Below are 10,236 nucleotides of genomic sequence, written 5' to 3'. Positions count from 1 at the left end.
CAAGTTCTAATCTCCCTATTGTAAATTCCTAATGCATGATATCTTTCCTTTTGTTAATTGTGTTATATCCACCTTCCTTCCCTGAGAAGGATGTAAGGAATGACATAGATGTTACTCACCTCTACAAGTTCAGCATCAGAATCTTATGCTTAATAAGTGCTCAAAATTGCTGCAGATTTAATTAATTAATGCAGAACTTTCTACTATATCATTTAACATTATGTTGTGGCCTATGTATAATCCTTCAAGCTTCCTAAAATGCTGCCATAAAGAAATTTTAGAAATAATCATTGACTACAGAAACTAGAATCAACTTATAGCAAGTCTTAAGTGTATTTTACTATATCAGTTCCACTGGTAGTAATGCATCTTTCAAACATATTCACATCACTGTACACACACACTCAAAAAAAAAAAAAGTACCTTGGCCTGCCGGCCCATTTGTCAGCAGGATCACAGCTGAGTTTCCCCAGTGCTCCAGCTCAACTTTGCTCAGCGCTGGAAATGCTCATCTGTGCCTCTGACTCCCTTCCAGGCGTTTGGGCTCGCCAATGCCACGGTGACTTGGAGTTAGTATTTCTTTGACTTTCCTTCACATGTGAGTCGCAGGCTTCTGTTTTCGAATTAAGGAAAAGCAGAGGAGGAAAAAGTATTGGTAGATTCAAGCAAGTGGCTTTCTTGATTAATGATGGCTGTGGGTCCAAATTAAAAAGTGATTTCTCGCCGGGCATGGTGGCGCACGCCTTTAATCCCAGCACTCGGGAGGCAGAGGTAGGAGGATCGCTGAGAGTTCGAGGCCACCCTGAGACTACATAGTGAATTCCAGGTCAGCCTGGACTAGAGTGAGACCCTACCTCGAAAAACCAAAAAAAAAAAAAAAAAAGTGATTTCTCTACCAAAGCAGTAGACTATTCTTCATACCACCTCTGGAAGCTCATTTCGGTTTGGAGGAAGGAGAACAAGTTGAATACAGAAAACTAACAAGAATAACACCTCATTTTGGAATTCTTTGTCTCCTTGACTCCTATATTTGCTACTTGTTATAATATTGCTTTGAATTTATAAATAGTAAAGACCAAAGAAATAGAGTATATGTTTAGGAGCTTTTTACCAAGAAATTTGCCTTGAAAGCTGCTATTCTGTGGTTTCCTGTCAGACTTTTTTAAACTAGATTTCTTATGAACTTAGAATTTGAACATTAAGGCAAAATCTATGTAATCATACACTGATTTTAGCAGTTATGTAAAGAACAAGACTTCTGTTTTAAGGGCTTTGTCACGTTGATGTTTTATCATTGTAGTTGAATACTCAGATCTTTTATAGTGCTATACTACTACGTATTTGATCTATTGCCTTGATGACATTTTTTTTTGCCCATACCTGAGACCATCTCTCTCTCTAGCTATGACCTTGTTATGAATAGTGTTTGCACTCACAGTGCAAATGTTTATGCATCACCTATTTAAGCGAAATCATAGTGCTACTACTCAAGGAACTTGGATGAGGTAAACATAGATACAGCTTTTTACCCTTTCCCCCCTTTTTAAATGTAACAAATACTTTTTATGTTCCCCTTCTCCTTTCCCCTTCCCCTCCCCACTTTCAGAAACGTGTCAGGAACTAGGTAGTTTGGAGTGAGCAATTGAGACGATCAAGAGAGTGAGCCACTCAGAGCTGGCTGCTTTGTCATTCATCAAAAGGTGTGTTGCTGGCCAGGCTGCTATTTTCACAAGAAAACCACATGGAATATCCAGTTGGCCATTTCACAGAGTTCGGGAAACAGGACCACAGAGGTGACACCCTGGGATCCTGGCCATATGGTTGGATGCCTCATTTTGCTGAAAGTAGACACTGACCTAAATGGCACAGAATGACTTTGTACCTGCTTGGCTAAATTTCTCAACACCACAGTCAGTTAAGTCTCCTACAACCACCTTTGAAAAACACAGAGAGCACCTGTACAGTGGAGAAGGTAGATTTGGAATAAGCCGACGACAACATAATTCCTCTGATGGCTTTTATAACAATGGACCTCTATGGACTGCTGGATATTCCTGGCACCAACCCTCCCTGTTCTGCCATGATTCTGTGGACTCTGGTGTCCCTAAGGAACATATGCTGGAATCACAGGGACCCCGCCTGGTTAGTATGGCTCTTCCCGCTGTCATGATGGCATATGTCAGCTTTGTGGAGGTGGCCCAGGGAATCTTCAATGCTGGAATGGCAGCTTCCACTCCTGGAAAGGCTGTGCCTTTTCAGAAAAGCCACCTTCAGAGATTAGAGATAAAAAGAAGAAGAAGGGGGGGAGGAGAAGAAGGAGGAGGAGGAGAAAGAGGAGAAGGAGAAGGAGGAGAAGGAGAAGAAGGAGGAAGAGGAGAAGAAGAAGACAATGACGACAAGGTGGAACAGTTGCAGTTTGAAGAGGAAGACTTTCCTTCTTTGAATCCAAAAGCTGGAAAACAGAACCATCCATGCAGACCTATTAGTACCCTGTTGCAGTCTGGTTCGCATTGCTGATAGAAATCACCCAACCAAGAGCAGCTTCTGGGAAAAAGAGATTTATTTTGGCTTATAGGCTCAAGGGGAAGATCCACAATGGCAGGGGAAAATGATGGCTTGAGCAGAGGGTGGACATCACCCCTGGCCAACATAAGGTGGACCACAGCAACAGAAGGGTGTGCCAAACACTGGCAAGGAGAAACTGGCTTTAATACCCATAAGCCGGCCCCCAACAATACGCTCCATCCAGGAGGCATTAATTCCCAAATCTCCATCAGCTGGGAACCAAGCATTCAGAACGCCTAAGTTTATGGGGGATACCTGAATCAAACTACCCCATACCCCTTCTGGAGCGTGGGAAAACCCACCTAGTGCCAAGCAACCTCCAAGATGCTAGTCATCAAAAAAGTTTCCAAAGATGATCCTGCTGCTGCCTTTGTCTGCTGCATTCATCTCACCAGGGTCTCCTAATGCAAATGGAAACAAAATCTCAACCATGGTCCCAAGTGCCTTTAAAAACCTGTTTCCTAAACCTCCACCACCTCCTTCTAAGCCCAATGCATAGAAAGCTAACAGAATGGAGCACAAATCAGGATCCCTTTCCTCTAGCTGGGAGTCTACTTTTACCAATCCTATCTCTGTTACTAAACCAGTGATACTGACTGGTGGCACAGTTTTAAGCTCTCACAAAGAGAGTCCTTCGAGCACTACCCCTCCAACTGAGATGAGCTCCTTTGTCTGACCAAGTTGACCCGCTGAACCACGGACAGGAAGAGTGAGTTCCTGAAGACTCTAAAGGATGATGGTAATGGAGACTTCTCAGAGAACAGAGACTGTGACAAGCTGGAGGATTTGGAGGGCAGAAACACACGTGAATCAAAGGAAACTGGGGAAGAAAGCTGCTTTCAGAATGGTCTTGGTCTTCCCATTGTGGAAGAAAAAGAGGTCTTCTCACATTCTCTCAAAGCAGAGCACAGGTTATTGAAAGCAATGGGATGGTAGGAATATCCTGAAAATTATGAGAATTGCCTTCCTCTCAAAGAGGATCAGCTCAAAGAATTCCACATGAAAACAGAGCAGCTGTGAAGAAATGGCTTTGGGGAGAATGGTTTCTTGCAGAGGTGCAATTCCACCCTGTTCTCCCTGTGGAGAAGCACTTGCAAAGCAGTTTGAAGACTCAGACATGGAAACCAGTAGCAGTGAAACATCAGGTGATGATGCCTGGAAGTAGGCATGGAAATGCTCACAGTTAATCTGACCCAGTAAACTCAGATTGTCTGTTTAGAGATATAAAAAAAGAAATCGCTCTTTTCCTTTTCTTATGTTGAATATTTTGTGCACAAGAGAAATAATCATATCCCAAAGAGAGAGCAATTGTCTTGCTTAGCTTTTGTTGTTCTTCCTTGTTACCTGCTTAGTTGAGAGAAGTATGTATGGCAGCATTTTTAAAGTACATACAGAGAATATGTGGGGCGACACACAAGTGGGAGCTGGCAATGCAGAGACACAGAGAGGAGACACTGGTCTGCTCGACAGCTTCCACTACCAGCCCTCGGGACACTCGCCCCATGCTCAAGCAATTATTGTCAATGACAAAGTGACTAATGAAGTTATAATTGTATTAAATTAATGCAATAATTTGGATATTTTATTTTTGTCTCGTTGTTTAACTTTAGCCCTTAACCAAGCATATGTGGGGTTTTTTGTTTGTTTGTTTGTGTTTTCTTTTTGGGGTACAGCTGTAAAATATTTGGATATAGGAAATATTGATATTCTTGCAGCTTTAATATTCAGGATGGATTGTAAAATATAAATTTTGTGAGATTTCAAAGGTTAAGATTATTTTGATAATAATCTTTACAGATTTAAAAGATATGGTTATCACAAGCCTCTTGAGGGGAAAAACTACTATATGAAATAACTAACTAGGAATAAATATTTTGCATCAAAAAAACAATGTACCTTAATCAGATCCTTAGAACCTTAGTTAGGTCCTTAGAGGGAACATCTGAATCACAGGGCCCTGGAGAGGGTATGATGAAGACTGACCTTAATCTTCTCCTGTTTCTCTTTCTCTTTCTCTCTCTCTCCCTTCCTCCCTACCTCCTCTCTCTCTTCTCTCCTTCTTTTTTATATTACCTAACTTTTTATTCCTTGTTTTCCTTGGCACTGGCCTGTAAGCCCCAGTACCTGCATGCAGTTAGCATCCACAATGAGTTGTTGATCAGAGAGACCTACAAAGTTTCCCAAAAGAAGACAGATTTCTGTCAGAGTACTTGATGACCCACCAAGAGGTAGTGGTAAGACCCTACTGCTGAAGACACCATATGCTGTTCATACAGAACATGGAGTGACCTGACTGGAATCTGGAAGAAAGTCAGGCCCCAGACAGCTCGTCTAGCACCAGAAGGTGCTGCATGAGCAACTGGGGGAAAATGACCAATACCTGTCCACGCAACTCGTGATCTAAGCTACTCAACAGCAAACAACCTGAAGTGATACTCACACAAGTGCAATAGTGGAAGACAGCCATGGTGGGTAAGCAACTGCTCTTTAACTGGCTAACAGATCCACTTAGTGGAACAAAACCCATAGCTGGATCTGGGAAACAAACCAGAACCATATCAAAAATAGAGAGCCAGCTCTCCATTAGCAAGCTCCCACCAATTGTGAGCTATAGGCCTACACCTATTAAATTCTCTATAAAATAATAATGGCTATCTCATTTATCTGGTGCTGACTTCACTCTCTATAGGAGAATTTGCTTCTCTTTTTCAGATGCATGCAGATCCTGAGGAGAGAATCAGCCCATCGCACCTTACCAGGGTCCCAGTTGAAACCACAGAGTAATTGGGGAAATGAGCAAGAGTGCTGCTTTTTTGGTGAACCTGATAACAGCACAAGGGTGAAGGAGATAGACACAGGCAACACTCAACTCCTACCAAACCAGAGATCCAGAGACACAGAGGCTTGCAAGACCTCATCACTGAAGTAGACCTAAGGCAAACCCAATATGGCTCAGGGAAATTCACAGAAGAGGGGCAGAAAGATTGTTATAGCCACATGTTGGGACTTTATGCACAGAGACATTGCCTCTTTGCCATAACTGATGGCTAAACCCACAACGCACGACCCACATTCCTTAATGAGGAGGGTCCCTGTGGAGGGGGAAGGACAGGGAGGAGGCTAACGATGGTACCAACATGGCTGTATACAAACTGTGTACATAACTAATAACAAAAACATTAAAATGTATTACTTAACTGTTTATAATAGAAAAAAACTAAAAACAAGCCAGATGTCCACTCAAAGGACACTACTCAAACACCAAAGTATGGTATATGTATATCGACTAAATCTTAAATTGCTAAAAAATTAAATGTATTAGCAAAGATAAAGGTCCAATATATTACCAAATGTAGAAGTAATAAACCCAATGACTGGTGAAATTTGTTTAAAAAATGTTGACTATGGGCTGGAGAGACGGCTTAGTGGTTGAGGTGCTTGCCTGCAAAGCCAAAGGGCCCAAGCTCGGCTCCCCGGAACACATGTAAGCCAGATGCATAAGGGGACGCACACATCTGGTTTTGTTTGCAGTTCCTGGAGGCCATGGAATACCCATTCTCTCTCTCTTTCTACCTGCCTATTTCTGTATTTCTGTCTCTAAAATAAATAAATAAATAAATAAATAATTTTTTTAATGCTGACTATGCATGAGGGGGGAAATCTGGAGAAAACATACTAGATTGGAAAAAACTCAGCACTTTTCCCTTTTCTGTTATAAATTTCAGTATAATTTAGGAAAAAAGTTGAGATAGGAAATTTACTACTTTTCCAGGCTGACCTTGAACCCTTGGATTTAAGTGATCCTCCTGCCTCAAACTTCACAAGTAATTGAGATTATAGCCACCCCCCCACTTTGCCCCATAGAGTGATTTTAATGTTTATATCAATATATGTTAATTTTGGAATAATATAAGTTGATTTTTTGTGTATTTTTATTTATTTATTTGAGAGTGATGGACACATAGAGAAAGAGGCAGATAGATAGGTAGAGAATGGGTACACCAAGGCCTCCAGCCACTGCAAACAAACTCCAAATGCGTGCACCACCTTGTGCATCTGGCTTTCGTGGGTCCTGGAGAATCAAGCCTCAAACTGGGGTCCTTAGGCTTCACAGACAAGCGCCTAACTGCTAAACCATCTGTCCAGCCCCTAAGTTGATGTGTTTTTAAAAGGAATTTGGAAACTAACTAATTTAATTTCTTTAACTGGTGAAGAAACCTCAACTCCAAGAATCACACAAGGATTAATGAGCATCCATCCCAACATTTATTTCCTTTGCCTGACTCCAGCCTCTTCTTTGAATGGTGCCCCTTCTTTCTGATGGGACTCTCAAACACAGAAACAGATGCATGATTCTTTCTGGCCCTTCAGAAAAATCTGCCCTCCAGGACACTATTTGAATGATCTCCAGGAATCACTGTGGACCCAGCAAGAAAGGATTTCATACTATTTATACTACATTGCTGCACATAAGGAAGATCTAAGTGACCAAAGCTAATCAGGCATATATTTTGACTTTGCAACTTGAAAATAAACCAAAAAGATATTGTTGCTATCAGTAGAACCACTAGATTCAGTTGTGTTGGTGGCATGGTCCACTTCCTGGAATTCCCGTTTTTTCTGACTAACTTGGGGTGTTTTGTTGTGTTTTCATTTTTACAGAAAATACTCACCACAAAGCTGGGTCTGGTGTCGCACTCCTTTAATCCCAGTACTTGGGAGGCAGAAATATATTGCTGTGAGTTCACAGCCAGCCTGGAGCTACAGAATAAGTTCCAGGTCATCCTGGACTGAAGTGAGACCCTATATCAAAAGCAAGCACACACAAAAATAACCACCACAGATGGCTTCCAACATCAGAGTGCAGAACTGTGGGGTTCACTCCCAACTGATGCCTGGTTTACCACTCTTGCTCCATCACAAGGCTTTCCAACACTATCTCTTTGACACAAATACACACAATACACACTGTGTAAATTCTGGAAGGCTACTTGTGGATAATAGGCCTTCAAAAATACCTTCCCTTGGGCTGGAGAGATGGCTTAGTGGTTAAGGCACTTACCTGCAAAGCCTAAGGACCCAGGTTCAATTCCCCAGTACCCACGTAAGCCAGATGCACAATGGGGGCACATGCATCTGGAGTTTGTTTGCAGTGGCTAGAGGCCCTGGCATGCCCATTCTCTCTACTGCTGCTCTCCCTCCAATAAAGAAAATACTTTAAAAAAATATACCTTCCCTTTATTAATATGACAAGTGAATGAGCTGAAAAATGATCTTTTTAAAATAATTTTATTTATTTATTTTCAAGAACAGAGAGAGAATGAGAATGGGCATGACAGGGCCTAATACCACTGCAAACTCCAGATATATGTGCCACTTTATGCATCTGATTTTATGTGGGTATTAGGAATTTGAACCTGGGCCATTAGGCTTTACAAGTAAGGGCCTTTAACTGCTGAGCCATCTCCCCAGCCCAAATATGATCTTTTTGGTAACTATATTTCTCATTGGACTCCTTACCTCTAATTAGGAAATAGATCCTAAAAAAAAAAAAATTCCAAATTAGCAACAAAATTTTGGGGAGAAACATGCTCATAAAAAGTAGGAAAAAGTAAGGTGTCCAAAGGGATAACACTGATGCAGCAAGTTATGAAGCATCTGTAGGACAGAATTTTAAGCAGTAATTTTTAAAAGTTGGTGCACATTCATGAATCTCAATGACAAATAAATACTTAAGGTGACATGAAAAGTTATGGCTTATTTGATTGATTCCAATTCATTCCGTCTGATGTACCTTAGAAATGTTGCACTGAAACTGCCTCTAGTTTTGGAAAGGAAACTGACACAAGATAGCCACGCGTTAGGTGTGTGGTGCAGAACCCCGCTGGCAGATCATTATTACTATTTAGCTGAAATAATATCAGTACATACAAAATATGTCACTAAGCACATTTCTACTCATATCAAATATCCCTCACATCCTGGCCACCACAGTACTCATGAATTGCTTACAAAAGTCTTTAAACAAGTATTTCCATAATGATGCCCTTGAGGCAAACATGGTGAAAAGAGGTCAGGGAAGAGATTGAGTAAAGGAGAGGGTGCGGGAGGGCTAATCAAAATCTAAGAGGGTATGAATAAGTCATATGGAAACCTACTTTTTTGTACAATGGAACAACCAGAAGCCATAGACTTTTATTAGAAAATTTTCAGTGCCAGGGATGGGATACTCCCAGTGAGTTGTTGGCCAAGGATGTCCCTGATTCCCCCAGCATTACAGGCTATTCCAAGGCTCTCGGTTTCCTGAAGAATGGGAAATAACCCACTGGATTCACAAAAATATTGTATGCTAAAATGAAAGATCCAGAGTATGCAGAGTGACTTTCTTTTTTTCATACTTTTTTTTAAATTTTTTATTTATTTATTTGAGAGTGACAAACACAGAGAGAAAGACAGATAGAGGGAGAGAGAGAGAATGGGCGCGCCAGGGCTTCCAGCCTCTGCAAACGAACTCCAGACGCGTGCACCCCCTTGTGCATCTGGCTAACGTGGGACCTGAAGAACCGAGCCTCGAACCGGGGTCCTTAGGCTTCACAGGCAAGCGCTTAACCGCTAAGCCATCTCTCCAGCCCTTTTTCATACTTTTTAGTTATTTCAGAGAAAGAGACAGAGAAATAATGGGTGCTCCAGGCCTCCAGCCACTGCAAACAAACTCCAGACACATGTGCCACCTTGTGCACCTGGCTTACTGGGTCCTGGGGAATTAAAATGGGTCCTTTGGCTTTGCAGGTAAGTGCCCTAACCACTAAGATATCTCTCCAGCCCTAGAGTAGACTTTCTTTTCCAGCCCAGGTCCACACCTCTTATACCCATATCCAGGTCCTCGGCAGCCAAGTAACTCTGCTTCCAGCTAGATAATGAGGAAAGCTGAAGTCATGTCTCCCTGTCCCTAAATGTAAGCGGTTTGCTCATATGGAAAACAGTCCTTTCCCATTTGATCAGCTGCTGGTTGAAAAAGCCTTCCTCACATCAGTATTCCAAGAGGCCTTGATGTTGAGCAGTTGTTTTGGTTTGAGCCCATTCTGTGTTTGTAGCCCCCAGCATTGCCTGCAGCAGCTTGCACTTGCTTAAAGAGGATCATTTACTACTGATGTTTGCTGGAAGCATCAGCAAGATGTGATGGTACTGCCTTTGCTTACCAAATAAGCCCAGTTTCAAAGAAGGGAGATGTTGCAGTCCGGTTTGCATTGCTGTTAGAAATCACCCAACCAAGAGCAGCTTCTGGGAAAAAGAGATTTATTTTGGCTCACAGGCTCAAGGGGAAGCTCCACGATGGCAGGGGCAAACGATGGCATGAGCAGAGGGTGGACATCACCCCCTGGCCAACGTAAGGTGGACCACAGCAACAGGAGGGTGTGCCAAACACTGGCATGGGGAAATTGGCTATAAAGACCATAAGCCCGCCCCCAACAATACACTCTCTCCAGGAGGCATAAATTCCCAAATATCCATCAGCTGGGAATCTAGCATTCAGAACACCTAAGTTTATGGGGGACACCTGAATCAAACCACCACATTCCGCCCCTGGCCCCCATAAACTGATATCCGTGCATGATGTAAAATACAATGCATTTAGTCTGACTTTAGAAGTCCCCATAGTTTTTTACCAAT

At 42.1% G+C, this 10,236-nt stretch overlaps 1 pseudogene; it reads left to right on the top strand.

Moving 5' to 3' along the window:
• The first annotated feature begins 1,860 nt into the window (after positions 1–1,860).
• On the top strand, positions 1,861–3,730 carry LOC101603989 (annotated as a pseudogene).
• The last annotated feature ends 6,506 nt before the right edge of the window (positions 3,731–10,236 follow it).

Source organism: Jaculus jaculus, chromosome 7 (assembly GCF_020740685.1).
Source record: "Jaculus jaculus isolate mJacJac1 chromosome 7, mJacJac1.mat.Y.cur, whole genome shotgun sequence".
NCBI classification, from domain to species: Eukaryota; Metazoa; Chordata; class Mammalia; order Rodentia; family Dipodidae; genus Jaculus; species Jaculus jaculus.
Note: the sequence above shows the minus strand (reverse complement) of the source record. Positions and strands in the feature narration are given on the sequence as shown.